The sequence below is a fragment of the Pinus tabuliformis genome, chromosome 3_1, assembly GCF_031772625.1.
Source record: "Pinus tabuliformis cultivar Carrire ecotype Pingquan chromosome 3_1, CPIR1, whole genome shotgun sequence".
NCBI classification, from domain to species: Eukaryota; Viridiplantae; Streptophyta; class Pinopsida; order Pinales; family Pinaceae; genus Pinus; species Pinus tabuliformis.
In genome coordinates, this window is record NC_142301.1 from 233,963,761 (window position 1) to 233,980,402 (window position 16,642).

Below are 16,642 nucleotides of genomic sequence, written 5' to 3' on the forward strand. Positions count from 1 at the left end.
CATGGAAGAAAATTACAAATCAAATCTCATTGAAAATGAGGTTATGGAACATGTCAAAGGTTCTATCACTAAACCAATAAAGGAAAATGCTCAATATATTGCCAATTATATGAGAGGGGAAGTTAGGGCTCAAAATATTCTCATATAATCCATCAAGGATCCCCTCATCCCATATGTATCTAAACTTGAAACTTCAAAATAAATCCATGAAAAATAGGTAGAGTTATATTCCATAATCACTGCTGGAGAGGTCATCTCATTAAGGAAAGAAATATACAATATGAACATGTCAGGGGAAGATGGAATAGCCTCATACTTTATGAGGATATCTATGATCTGGGATCGACTACAAGATCTAGGAGAATTCATGTCTGATAGGGAAATGACTATAGTTGTATTAAAAGCACCACTGGAGGAGTGGGGTAGCTTTAATTCAAGTATTTATGAGAATAAAGAAGCTACTCCATTCCAAGACCTATGGTCACTACTCAAAATTGAATAATCTAGACTAAAGGCCAAATCTAATGTGGGATAAGGTGAGAAAAATTACGCTTATTCTGCAATGACAAAAGGAAGGGGACAATTTGGAAAGTTTGGTCCTAAAAAAAAATAAGAAGAACATAGCTAAAATACAATTCGATGGATGTCAATAATATGGGAACTATAGGACAGATTTTCCTAAACTCGATAAAGACAATAATAAAAGAGGAAGAGAATAATTCCACATCACCAAGGAAGTGGAGGAAGTTAAAAAGAAGAAATCTAAGAAGGTGGGAGTAATAGATCTCCAGTACTGAGATATTCTTCCTCACATAAGTTATTTTTGAGTTCCTAATTCTTCTAAAATATTACTATCATGATTCACTAAGTAAATAATGTGTTGCATCAAGGCATCATAGAAGCATTGAAAGCAAGAGCTTGGGACATCATCATAGAGAAAGATGAAAGACGGTTACAATCTATAGAAGTCGAGGATATGGCTCTTGGGAATCTCATTGATAACACAAGTGGAAATTTCATCTAGTACAAGGTTTATCATATATCAGTCAAATGGAAACATCCACTGATGGGGATACTTTAGATCCTCAAGATTCTCTGATGGAATGTTCATTGAAAGGTTCACCGATCAAGAGGGGAATCAAGCATTTCATCAATAATTCCAAACTTTTGAAATTCATTGGATGATGGTATGTTGACATAAACATGAAGCAATTTAAGGAATTGAAGCTCTTTCAATCAAGGAAGATGTTGCAAGAAGTCTACATGAGCCAAAGAAAAAAATGAGGTATGTGTGCTTACTTTTGATAATGTGGAAGTCATGTCATATGGTTGTAGATATCATTCTCTATCCTAATATCATGATCAATATAAAGGATCTCCTCCCTCAAAGGGATGAAGGAATGCATGTGTCACACATTCGCTATATGACATCAACGTAATATGTCCTCATCTGAAGTATGAAGTGGTTGACTACAGTTGAGGAACTCTGATTGGAAGCTTTTGGGAGTGAAATGTGTGAAGAAAGAAAGGAAGAGATCATGGAATATGCAACCATGATAAAGGAAATCAACATCCGATAAACCAAAAATATTTGACTAGGATATCTCCATGGAATATATGAAGACTTTGATGGAGTCTGAAAACAAAAGAGACCCTTGAAAATATATATCTTTGTTAGATGTGTCAATACGTATGTAGGATGATGATGCACACTAGAAGATTTCATGATGAAATACCATCACAAAGGTAATCTTGATTTTAATGTTCATTCCTTTATTTTTTTAACAATATCTAGATGGGTTTATGCTAGGTTGCCAAGGGAATATCTATGGAGGCCTTCCACCATTGATGCACATGTAGTAGGAGGAAAGATCCTTAAGTAAACATGGCTGGAAGAAAGAAACATGGAAAGAAGGAAGACCAAATATGGACTAATGGATCACTTTCTGATGATGACATGGCTCAGTCATGGATGAAAGTGATGGATGGTTGGTGCCCTTGTAGAAGTCTCAAACATGAAGACTGTTAGATAACCAAAAGAAGTTCATGACATCGTGAAGATGAGTTCTTCATGAAGCTACTTGTCCCATCATCTCCACCTGAGGACCTATTGTAGGTCCCTAATTAAGAGGGAGCATGGAAAAAAATTTCTTACTTGGAAGTAACTTGGAAATTCCTAAGCCAGGAGGGAGTTTAGGTACATTCCTTCCATAGGAATAAGTACATTCCGTAATTGGAATAGATACATCCTCCCTAATTAAGAGGGAGAGATAGAGACATCATTCTTATCTTCACTCGGGAAGACAAAATGGAGGATTGTGTAAGCATATGACATCTAATTCTCTTTGAGGATGTGTTAGGGAATCCAAGACAAGAGTAGTCATAGAGGACCGATATTATTTGAGGACTGCGAATCCAAGATAAGAATAGTCTTGGTGGAACACACCCAAAGAACCATGGCAGGGTATGTTTCTAGAGAGACAATGATGAGGGTGTCTATACATCATTGGTCTCACCAACATGTTGCTCAGATATCATGGAGAGATAGAGCTTTTAGTCGATGCCTTGCTATGTGATAATGTTGGTTGATATGATGCTAAACAAATGGGTTACCAATCTGACTCTTCTTCTAAGAAATTCTTCAGATTGAGAATGACCTAGTACCATTATGAATACATCCCAAGTTAAGAGGGAGTATTGAAAAATTAACTAGGTTCGGTCTTCATAATGACATGTGGAAATAAGATTTTATGTAATTGATGAAAAGAAGAAAAATAAAATTATTATGAATGTTTGTCTCATGGGTTTCATGAGCAAGGAATTTTATTTTTAGTGATGGCTCCCATTGTGAGCCTTTAGGATTTGTCATCTACCCATACAAGGCAATTGCGTCTATCATGTATGGAGGACCCTTCGTGGGCATATTATATTTGTATATGAGTCAATGAAAATGTCAAGTAGCCCTCCAAGACAAATGACAAGCATTAACCTCAATTTATCTTCAAAGTGGAATTAATTATCTCCTCCAATAGACATGTTGTCTTATCCTCTCCAAGTTAGCTTATTTTGACAGGGAAACAACTATAAATAGGGTTGCTCAACATCACTTGTGAGACACATTTTTGGTGAAGGAACAATCTGCAATAGGAAGTGCAAGGAGGAAGTGTCCTAATCAGTGAAGAGTAGGAAAGAAAAGGTGAATTTGTGGTATTATTTTTGGGTGTGTTTTACGATACTCCTCTTTACATGTGTGAGGAAAAGGTGATGTACACTGTAGAAGAAGCCAAGGCGCTACTGTGATACTTGATGGTCAGATATTGGCTAAATTTGAGGTACAACACAAGCCGAGTTCCCAAAGAATAATCCTCCACCTCAAGCAAAGGAAATAAGGGTAGAAAGGATGCTCATCTACACGTACTAAGGTATCTTATTTAGGGCTGAAAATTTGTTGGCTTGAAGCAGAGGAAAGGAAGCCGAGTTCTAAAAGGAAGTCGAAGTACAAGGAAGGAGCAGGAAGTTGACTATTGTTGACCCAAGATGGAAAGATAAGAAGCTTGGTGTCTTGGTCTCTAAGAGGTAAAATAGGTCAAGGGTCTTGGTCTTGGTATTCATCAATTAGAATCTCTATAAGAAGAAGAATTTTTTGGGTTTCCTTTCAAAGAGTGAGAGGTTTTGGCCCTGGTTGATAGCTTATATTCTGCGTCTCTTTATGGTTTATGCATTGTTAATTGTTTGATGAATAATAACACTAATAATCTAAGTAAAAGAATATCCTAATCTAAAGAAGTAAGAATCACTCACAAGCAGTTACTAACAGAAGAGAAATCACTTAATCTCTATGCCGTAGTTTTATCCAAAGGGGGTACTTTATGGGGTATTTCCTTTTACTATTGTTGGGGAAATTAATTGCTTGATAAAAAAGAAAACTAATTACTTGAACACTAATTATTGATTAGAGGAAATAATTTTTTCTTCAAGGCAATTTGTAGAATATTGAAAAGAAACTACGAATAGGTAACACTAGTTCTACATGATTGGGTTCTACATTGTCAAGCTCTTTCGAAAAGAAATAAAATGTAAGACTTGAAAAACAATACTAAATTTACAAATGAGAAATTAAATGACATGAAAATGATTATGCTAATAAAATTACTTGAATCAATACTAAATTAAACCACACATTTGTGAATTGGAAACCTATTGTACCCACCAAATTTCAAATGGTAATCTAGTGCATCAAATTAAATGAAATCTATAAATTGCAAGAAACAACAAATCTATAAAATGAAACAACCAACAACTTACTTGAAGAAAATGAAATTTAATTTAAGGAATAACAATTTAAATTCAAAGAAACAAGCACACAACTAAACTAGATTAGATGTTCAAGGTAACACCGCGTCGAAGGTAGTGGTCCTAACTACCCAAGAGTCATTTTTTCCTTGAAAAATAATTCAGCTCAGATTATGAATAAGATATGTAGAAATCAATGGATAACTTCCTTCATTAAAATATCTCAAAGAAATAATTACACCAAAATGAAGTTCTTAGCTTTTCCTCAAATTCAACAATTGTTAATCCCCCCCTTTGATCTCTGTTTTCATTTAAATACACAGAGCAAAAAGGGAATTACAACTAAATTGATTCAAAATGATTTCCCCTTTCAATTTTGGATTGGTTAAAAAATATCAATAAACAAGATCAGATCTGAAATATCTCTCCATCATGATTAAATTGGGACAAGTCAAATCTGCTAATTGGAAGAATTTGGAAAATAGTCACAACAACAAATTTGAGAATTTTTCCTTCAAATAACCTTGCGTGTCTCTCAATCCAAACCAAATTTTAGAAATATTCTAATAAGAAGACTAATTTTGTCTGTTCTGCACAAAATTTGTCATCTTTTACAGATTTATTTTCATTTACCCACAAATTTCAACGCAAAACTATCACTTTTTATCCCAACAAATTTCTGAGTTGGAATATTTGAATATGAGTTGGAGATCAAATTTGGAATTTGGAAGAAATCTCAGAGGCTTAAATCATGAGTGATGCTATACAAAATTCATCAATAAACCATCATTGGCAAAATCATGCATAATAATCTTCAATTTATTAAAAATTAAGGAGAACAAATATTATTTATCCACGAAACCATGAATAATTATGAATGGAATTATATGATAAATTAGGATAAATAGCGTGATAAAGAAATGGTAGAAATAGTTGAAATATGTGTCAATAAATGGTAATAATAATGATAATTTAGTGGCTCAACATCTCCCCCAAGCTCAACATGTTTCATGTCCTCATGCAACCCAATGCATCTATATTAACCAAGTTTTAATATATTAATCAAAATGCTCACCCCAACTCATGATATTGATGGAACATAAGAATTATTCTCCAAAAGCCTCTTCAAAATAGTGGTTACTCAATTCTAGAAATGTTGGTGAAGCTATAACAATTCACACATTGAATTTCAATAATATGTATATGAAGTTGCAGCAAAATATGATACAAGTAATCAACAAAATTCATTAACCATTTTTTCAAAAACTACAAACTAGATCTTGTTGAAATTTTGCAACAAAATATTTATTATATTAATGATTCTCCACTCTAAAAATGATAGTTGTCTGATGCACAAATGCCAAGATATAAGAAAAATGGTTGTAGGTAATAGTGAATGATTTCTGGAATTTTACAAACTGGTTTAGCTAGAAATTTTATGGGTTTGTGTATTTTAATGATACCTCTTTACATTCCAAAAATCAAAAGAATTTGGTTTATGGTTTTAAAGATGTACATGAATCAATTTCTACAATGTATAAAATTATTTTATATGCCTTAAATTAGGAAAAAAAATGAGAAAACAATCATCATGCATATAACTCCTCCCTCAAATTGGAAAATTAACATGCCTTAATGCTACACTAGAAAATAATTTGAGGTTGTTGCTACAATCATTGTTGAAATCTCTGCTTGGTGTAAAACAACATGGAATAAGGGAGGTTTTAAGAATGAATAAGGATATTGATGGATGATAAAGAGTATTAATGGCATGGTCATAATAAATAAATTAATAAAACCCTAAATTGAAACATTTTGTGTCTTTTGAAATTAATGGGAAGTGGTGAAGAAGTGGATCTAATGATTTGAAAATATGAGTAAATAATGCTTGGTGGGTTTCTATGACATTCTCCTAAAATTTTAATAAATAAAAAACATATGTTATTTTACCTCAAGTTTTACCTCTGTAAAAATGTTGAATGGCATGGATGGATTTGTTGAACCTGATGTAGGCTGAACTAATGCTGAAATTGATGCAAAAGTTGGAAGCCATGCAAGTTGAAAGAAAGTAATCATAAAGTGTAGTAGGGTTTCCTTCCCCCAAACTGATTAGTTTCCTTGTCATCAAGAGTTCTATAACACATCTTATGAGTATCCTCAATTAGCAATTTATCACCTCAATCAACTTATTATATATAAAAATGACATAACCATGTCGTTAATATCATGGGATAATGGATAAAAAGGGAATATAAAATAGGGAAAAAATGATGAGAAAAAAATGTGTTCCCTATACCCATAAGCTTTGGTTGTTGTGAACACAAAAATGGTGAGAATTGTTTATCTCAATCTTTTCTTCTCAATATTTGACCAATTACCCTGCGTTCACAATCAGAATTAGGCCTCTTTATTCTACCCATGTTCTACCCCAAAATAATATTAGTGTTGTTAAGCTACGAATAAATGGTGAATGATTGAGCAAAGAAACTATATTTGGTTAAAGATATGAAACTTATAGAATAAAGGAATTATAGATTAGATGATACAAAATGTAAAATATCAAATATCCTAAAGGTTTCATGTTAGGCCCCTATACTACTAGTGTAACCCATTATTGTTATTAGTATAACCCACTTATTATATTGATGTACCCATGTAGTGCCCATATTGTTACTATTGTGCCCCATAGAAGCCCACTATTGTTATTATTGTGCCCTTACATTATTATTGTTATGTCGGCTCTGATTATGTTATGACCCCTTAGACTCCTATATATAGAAAGGAGGTCTTTTCATTTGTATCATCAAAGAATTGTTCATTTATGTAATGTAAAGGAGGTTGCCCCCTCGAAGAGGCTTAATTCTAAGGCGTTGATCTATCTTTTCTATCTTTTCTTGAGCTGGTTTCATAACATTTCATCCCTGACATATAAAGTGAATATTTATAACTCAATAATATAGATAAACCATAACCATCATCATCTAAGAATTGATTAAGTATTACTCCATGAACCATGAGTTCTAGAAAACCTTATATATGCAAAAATAGGCTTTATCGGTAATTAGTTTTGAGAAAACAAGGTTACTAAGTAGATCATAGTATAGAATTAACTTCTATACCATAGGCATGGCCACTGGTGCAAGCATGCATCCATAGCCTCGACAGGGATTTATTTTTAACCCATTTAGGTGCTAGTATCTCATCTATTAGAATTAAATACATAGTTACAAGACATTTTCAATTTACTTATATGTCTACTAAAGATCAGTGTTCTGGTTTAGTAACTAGTTAATAACAATGCCATTTATGGGAACTAACAAAAGTGAACAAGTTGGCTTGTGATGAGACATTTTCCCCTTTAGCTTTATGGCCGAAGGCCATCACCATCGCTTGCTAACCAATAGTGTTAATATCACTTTATTAGGACCCATGATCATGGTAAGTTGGCTCGGTAACAAAATTTGTGATAGAGGTAAAAATAGTTGTAATTGAAGGAACAACAATTTTGGTTGAGGGCACAACAACTTTGAGTTAGGAAGCAATAACTCTGATTGAAGGAAGAACAAATGTGACTTCAAAAACAACAATTGTAGCTAAGGTAGTAACACTTATTATTCAAGATTTATTTATCCAACAGTACCATTGCTGCATGTTACATCCTTGGAACTACCCATGTCATTTTAAGCTTGTGGATATGAAGTATCAAGCATGATTGTGGCAAACCCTCTTGAAAAATATCTCAATGCATCTTCCTAGAATGATGACATGGAGAAGGATTAGTCATCGAACAATCATAGTCATTTTACAAATAATGAGGAATTAAGAGTAAATCGTTCCTGATAAGACAACATAACTTTTTTTAATATTACCTATGAGGCAACCATATAATTGATAAGATTTGGGGTAAAAATGGATGGATGTGGAGCAACAACATAAAACTCAAGAACTTCCTTCTTTTAATTTGATGAAGGAACAAAAACCGTGACATTGAAGGAAACAACACTTGAAACATAAAAACACAAGATAAATAAGAAAAGAAACATCATTTTGTTGAAAAATAATAAATAAGTAAATAACCTAAGTTAAAATAACTGTGATTTTGGGTGCACCAATGTGGTTTCCTAAGGGAACACCAATTTGTTTCTAGGAACAACGATCTGTGAATGGTGAATGAATGGAAACAAAATATCTTTTGGAATTTTTTGATAGCACTGAATTGGATCTTCAAATGGAGATCAATTGTTCATTTCTCCTATTATGAATCCATCAAGTAATGAAAAAGTCTTCACATTGTTTTCTTCATGTTGGTGGGAAATAACAAAAACAATTTTGCAACAAGCTCTTATGATCCAATTTCTTTTAGATCATGGCACCTAGAAATAATCGACATCATATGATATTAAATTTCTTAGTATATTCTTGGATGAAATGTCCTTATTCATTAACATTTCCTTGAAGAATCACTCATTCATAAATTGATCTTTTTTATTCTCCCAAAATCTTCAAAAAAATGAGCGTCTACCTACAATAAAAAATGAAATAATGGAGAAAGAGAGGTGGTCAGGTTTCTATAATGCAAAAAAATATGAAAAATATAAAATTAGGTACTTTGTAATGAAAATCCACAAAAATATATAAAAAAAAAGAAAAATTTATTTGTCACTTGCGGGAGAGCAGTCACTGACCATACTAACCAACAATATTTTAATCATAAATTCATTATTTTTCATCTGATTTGAGTGATTCCAAAGGCATTTTAAAGTGAATTGATAGTTATATCACCAATAGAAATATGTTTTAAAAATTTCATGTGATAATATGTCAAACATGTTCAGAACAACCTGCATAAGAGATTTGTTTTCTATTTCCCAACTTATACCAATAATCCCTATTTTGAGCGTAACTCTTTCATTTGATAACTGATTTAATGGATTAAAATTGGATATTAAATTAGATTCATTTATATATCTCCAATAGAAACATGTTTTGAATACAAGAAGAATTGATCAGTCAAATATCCTAAGCGAAAAAAAAGAGAGTTTTAAGTGTGTTGATTTACGATAGGTAGTCAGTATTTTGGTTATGAATTTATCATACGATATCAAAATAAAGTTATTCCAATTTTATTGTAAATTATATTCATAGGGAAATATACCAATGAAAGAACTTTACAAAATCTTATAATTTAGGTCTCCAAAAACAGATTGCCCAACTTTGTCCCTGAGCTACCTGCAAGACACCCTCTCAATGTTTTGGCGATAATGTTTTCGTTTGAGATCCAAATTGAGTGATTGAAATTGGGTTAGAAAGTAGACATCAAGGGATACCTAGGATAGAAACATTTTTTTAAAATATGTCCATTTTGTCTCTCAAAACACGACTATCCCGACTATGTTTTTAGTAATTTTCTCAAGCCCACATGCCATAAAATATGATAAACAAGAAATTTTTTCCGAAATGGTGATGAGTGTTTGTAGAAATATGATTTTAAATATTATATATCTACATACACAAAGGAATTCGAAAATATATCAACGATATTGATTCAGACAACATATTGCAGCAAACACAATATTTTTACATATAAAGAAATTTATTTATTTATGTACTTATTTTTTTCTATACTTAACTACTCTATTTGAAAAATATGAAATATATATGTACAAGAGTAGTTTCAATGGAACCATTTTCGAAACAAGGTCTCAAGTATGTACATAGCCGAATTAGAAAAATGCACATTAATAAATACCAAGGTAGGAGAGACCAAGTTCCATTGAAAAATGGTGCCAAAAACTCTCGAAGTATGGAGCGATGCTGCGAACAAATGACAGATTAAAACCAAGATTCAATATAGCCTTTTCTTTCTTGGTTTTCCATAGTTGTCAAATCATGATTTTCTTTCAATGTCTTGTTGATCTCATCTACTTGTTGATATTTTCTAGAAGAAACCCCATTGTCTTCCATGAATTCTTCAATTTTAGGATTTAAAACCTTCCCAAACCTAATATAAGTTTCCAATAGTGGTGTAGGTAAAATATAATGGGTGGGAAGGGTGGGTAAATTTCACAGTTCAACACTATAAGAATGCTATATTGATTTATTATTATGGAGGTGTGGGATGGATTGAGTAGGAAATTGTATAGGGCATGGGGTATTTTGATATAGTTGATTGAGTTGTAGGACTGACCTTGATAGGTAAGAAAAATAATTATTTTGTGCTGCAAGATGAAAGAAATATCCACATAAGTAAGAAAATGAAAGGATGGAGCCTTGAAAAATACATGTCGGCCATGGTTTTCATCATGGTGAGCTTGTAGAAACTTCTTGATCTCTTTGATATGCTTCTTTAATTCTCTTGCAAACTGCTTCTTTTGGCACAAATTACAAAACACTTCTTCAAATTTTCTTTATCCTACAAAATTCTCAATTATGAGTTTAGAGAGATAATGATATTAGTTTTAAAAAATTACTAATTTCAGCTCCTATAACTCTTGTTCTTACAAGACCTTTTAAAGACAAAATACCTTAGGATAACATAATATGTAAGGAAATTGTGAACTTCTTGACTAGGATGATAGAAGTGATGGCTAGGGTTTGTGAGAGAAGGGGCATTGTCAATCCTTAGTACGTAGTTGTCAACCAAGGAGATCCTTTCAGCAACCCTACAATACTATCTAGATCAGTTTGTAAATATATTTTATAGGCCAAACAAAACCTCAACAATACTCTTTGTAGAATTTCATGAGGATAGCAGGGAAGTTTCTTCTCCCAAAAAGTATCCATCAATGAGATATGAGAAAATATCTGTATCAGGTAAGGACAGAGTTTTCCAAACTTTTGCACAAACCCAAACAAGAATATCGATCATATTGTGGATTTGAAAGGAATTTCTAGTGTGAGATATGAAATGGGAGATCTATAATAAAATTATAATTCCAATTGAATTGCAAAATCTGATCCATGCGGGTAGATCCATTCAGGACCAAAGGAGTTTATAAGATAATGGTGTAGAACAAAAGTCCTCAATCATCATTAACATGAGGTTCTGCTATGGGGGTTCTGCATGTTCTAACATCCGCAAGGGCCTGGGACCTGCCAAAAGACAAACCAATGCATATATTTCATTCAAAGATGCCCTCAAAGGGAAGGTTGCAGCTTTAGGTAAACCTCAACAAACTCTCAATATTACTCGGGCTTATATTGTGGAGTGGATGAACGAAACTCCTATTATGATAGTAGATATAGCAGAGACAAATAATTTTTTTACAACCTATTAATCCCACAAAATTATTTACAGGTTCAATGGTTTTTGGCCAAAACCTATCTATCTTTTTTAGTGTATCTTTACGACTTGGTCAGTAAACTGTGAGATTCACTTATGCTTCAAGGGCTTTTTCATAGTAAAATTTGAATCATCAGATATTGGAGATCACATCTTACCTGAGGTTCCATGGTTCTAGGGAAATGCGAGACTATCTATCATCCCATTGTTCCCATATTTTAATGTTAATTCAATGATGGTCTCGGTATTTCATAATTTACCCCTTCATTTCTCGCATTGAAAATTTCTCAAAGGAATTGGTAACATGTTGGGGAGATACATCAAGATGGATACACAAAGAACTAAAGAACTAATTTATACTTTTTCTAGGATATTTGTTTCATAGGTAGACCTTAGTAAACGACTACCTAACTATATCCTCTTGACACACAACAACCAATGTTGGACCTAGTTTTTTGATTATGAGAAAAAAAAATTTAGGTGTCGTATTTGTCTTCAAAGTGGAAATCTACAAACCACATGTGCTTTGGTAAAGAAAGACCCCAGGAAGAAAAGGAAAGTATGTTAGATTTTAGGCTTCTGTGGAGGTTTCTTGTAGCTTCATGACCCGGATTATCCACAGTTTCTTGTTCATTCTGCCAACGTTTCAAACCCCAAAGGGGGTCCATCATCAGGACAAAACAGAAAGAAAATTTTTATCCTTAGGGTTTCGAGAAGACAGATCTCCTTCCATGTTTCCCCTCCGTACAGGGAAGTTATGTTAGATTTTAAGCTTCTGTGGAGGTTTCTTGTAGCTTCATGACCCGGATTATCCACAGTTTCTTGTTTATTCTGCCAACGTTTCAAACCCCAAAGGGGGTCCATCATCAGGACAAAACAGAAAGAAAATTTTTATCCTTAGGATTTCGAGAAGACAGATCTCCTTCCATGTTTCCCCTCCGTACAGGGAAGTTATGTTAGATTTTAAGCTTCTGTGGAGGTTTCTTGTAGCTTCATGACCCGGATTATCCACAATTTCTTGTTTATTCTGCCAACGTTTCAAACCCCAAAGGGGGTCCATCATCAGGACAAAACAGAAAGAATATGAATTCATATTCTTTCTGTTTTGTCCTGATGATGGACCCCCTTTGGGGTTTGAAACGTTGGCAGAATGAACAAGAAACTGTGGATAATCCGGGTCATGAAGCTACAAGAAACCTCCACAGAAGCCTAAAATCTAACATAACTTCCCTGTACGGAGGGGAAACATGGAAGGAGATCTGTCTTCTCGAAATCCTAAGGATAAAAATTGAGAGGAGAATTCATTCATATTCTTTCTGTTTTGTCCTGATGATGGACCCCCTTTGGGGTTTGAAACGTTGGCAGAATGAACAAGAAACTGTGGATAATCCGGGTCATGAAGCTACAAGAAACCTCCACAGAAGCCTAAAATCTAACATAACTTCCCTGTACGGAGGGGAAACATGGAAGGAGATCTGTCTTCTCGAAATCCTAAGGATAAAAATTTTCTTTCTGTTTTGTCCTGATGATGGACCCCCTTTGGGGTTTGAAACGTTGGCAGAATGAACAAGAAACTGTGGATAATCCGGGTCATGAAGCTACAAGAAACCTCCACAGAAGCCTAAAATCTAACATAACTTCCCTGTACGGAGGGGAAACATGGAAGGAGATCTGTCTTCTCGAAACCCTAAGGATAAAAATTTTCTTTCTGTTTTGTCCTGATGATGGACCCCCTTTGGGGTTTGAAACGTTGGCAGAATGAACAAGAAACTGTGGATAATCCGGGTCATGAAGCTAAAAGGAAAGTAGTAAAACAATCCCAAGAGATGGAAATTCCCAAAACCACAATCTTATGATGAAGAGGAAGAGGAGGACTTGGGACCACCCATCACTAAGGACAATCAAAATCCATAGGCATCTTCAACAAACGAATAAATTTACCAGGAAGGAACAATGGTATCAGTTTCACAAAATCCAAGAGAAGAAGGACACACAGGCCAAGAAATGTCCAAGGCATAGGAGATAGGAGGATTCGAACATCATTAATTATATGAGAGATTAGACTCAGATAAGGAACATATGAGGAAGACAAAACATAATCAAATAATTATTGCAAAAACTATTTATGATCAAGGAGGAAGGAGAAAAGTAGAAAAAATAAACAATCAAAAGGGCGTCTAAGCTTATTTTCTTAGGCCCAATCTCATATTTTTTGTTATTACTTTTTTTTTTTATTTTTGATTATATGTGCACCAGTTTATTGAATGGGGCCATTGGGGATGGTAAAATAAATCACATGTGTATCTACATATGTAACATTTTATAATTAATAGAAAGTTATGATTTTTCCATGGAAAAAAAAACTCTTATTCTTACCACAAATTTCAAAAGTAGAGAGGAAAGTTCCTTAGAACTCTTATGAGCTTTGAATAGTCCTCCTTCAAATGTTCCTTCTAGTTAGTTAGTTGAAGGGGTGGTGCTTACATCACCACTTAATTGAAATGATAATATTTCTTCAAATTTCTAAATTTAAGATTTCTACTTTTATCCATGCATGATATATGACCTGAAACTACCTACATAGGGCAGACCTCACCATAAGATAGCTAGGGTGCATGCATAAGTTCTTACCTTCCGTCTTCAATATCCAACCCTCTCAGAGTCAGGAATGCATCTACAACCAGATATTAGTGTGGTAGTGCTATTTGACTACCTCCCTGACAACGATGCCAAAATGTTGGGGAAATTAATTTCTTAATAAAAAAAGAAACTAATCACCTAAACACTAATTATCAATTCGAGGAACATTTTTTTGTTTCAAGGAAGTCTGTAAAATATATGCAAGCAACTAACAACAACTAACACTATTTCTACATGATTGGATTATACACTTTCGAGCTCATTCGACAAGAAAAAACATTTAAGACTTGGAAAACAATAATAAATTTATAAAGCAGAAGGTAAATGACAAGAAAATAATTATTCTAATCACACAACTTGACTCAATACTAAATTATACCACACCATGCTGAATTTGAAATTTAACCTGTTGTGCCCAACAAATTTAAAATGCTAATCTAGTGCAGTAAATTAAATGAAATCTAGAAATTTCAAGAAACAAAAAATATGGAAAATGCAACACCCAACAAATTACTTGAGAAAAGCAAAATTTACTTTAAGGAATAACAAGTTAAATTCAAAGAAACAAGCACACAACTAACTACTTTAGAGGTTCAAGGTAGCACATTGTCTAAGATAGTGAACCCAACTGCCCAAGAGTCAGTTCTTGCTTGAAATAATTTAGATCATATTACGAATAAGAGATTTACAACTCAATAGATATCTTCCTTCATTAAAAGATCTCAAAGAAATAATTACACGAGAATGAAGTTCCTAGCTTTGCCTCCAATTCAACAATTGTCCATCCTCCCCTTTGATCTTTGTTTTCATTTAAACACACAGACAGGAAAGGGAAATTACAACTAAATTGATACAAAATGATTTCCCCTTATGATCTTGGATTTATTATAGAATATCAATAAACAAGATCAGATCTAAAAGAATTTTCCATCATGATTCAACTAGAACAAGTCGAATCTAGTATTGTAATTGGGAGAATTTGGAAAATGTCCACAACAACCAATCTGAGAAAATTGCCTTCAAGGAACCTTGTGTTTTTTCAATCGAGAGTGAATTTTAGAAAGATTCTCATTGGAAGACTAATTAGGTCCACTTTGCATAAAACTCATGTCTTTTATTTTCAAGATTCGTGTTCATTTACCCAGAAAGTCAAACGTAAAAATGCCACTTTTTATCCTAGTGAGTTTCTTAGTTGGAATATTTGACTATTAGTTGGAGATCAAATTTCAAATCTAGAAGAGATCTCAGAGGCTAAAATCGTGATTGATGCTATAAAAAAATTACTAACAAACCATCATCACAAAAGTCATGCATAATAATCTTCCACTTATTCAAAATAAAGGAGAAAAATACTATTTATCCACAAGAGCATAAATAATTATGAAATGGAATTATATGATAAATTATGATAAATAACGTAATAAAATAATGGTGGAAATGGATGAAATATGTGTCAATAAATGGTAATAATAATGATAATTTAGTGGCCCAACAACTTTGTCTTCACTTTAGTATCTGTGCCTCTTTCTAGATCTGTTATCATATGCTCCATTCATTCTTTCTTCTTATTCTAAGGGACCTTGCCATCAATATGACTAACACCCAACTCATGCTACCTATACCTTTGAAATTCTGACAAGATTTTCAATATAAATGCATTGAATTCTTCTTATCTCTCCTATGGTCTAATAATCCTTTCATTGTCATCCTTACAAATCCTTATTTCTACCGTTAAACTCCTTAGGGTATCCATTAAGTCAAGAGAATATACCACTACTCCTTGTTTGATTTATCTTTCTTCCTTCCCATGCTATGATTGGTCAACATTATATTTTACAATCCTATTGTTCATTCCTTGGTCCTTCAATTCTACACTATACCATCCTTTGTTGTTCATGTGATCTTTGACCTTCATGTATTTCCATACACACAAATAAATGTTAGTTTTAAACATACATAAGTGTATCATGTAGATTATCACCTTGACTTATCTTGGAGGTTGTTGGTATGAGGCTAGCTAGAATAAGTAATTTGAAGTTAGCACATTAATCTCAATGAAATCATGCCAAATCATCAATACTATGTTACATGCAGATATCACAATGAAGACATGCCAAATAGTGTAATATATATATATATATATATATATATATATATATATATATATATATATATATATATATATCTATATATATATATATATATATATATATATATATATATATATATATATATATATATATATATATATGTAGTCAATATATAGTCAATCTTTAATAGTTGACTTAACTCAGTGGTTAGAGTATCATTTTGAGATGGCCAAAGTCATTTCTTCAAATCCTAAAGTGAGTCTTAGTCTTTTGTGCCAATATGAAATATATTTCACTTAAAGAGTTCTTGTTCTCTTTTTTAATATTAAAATAAATC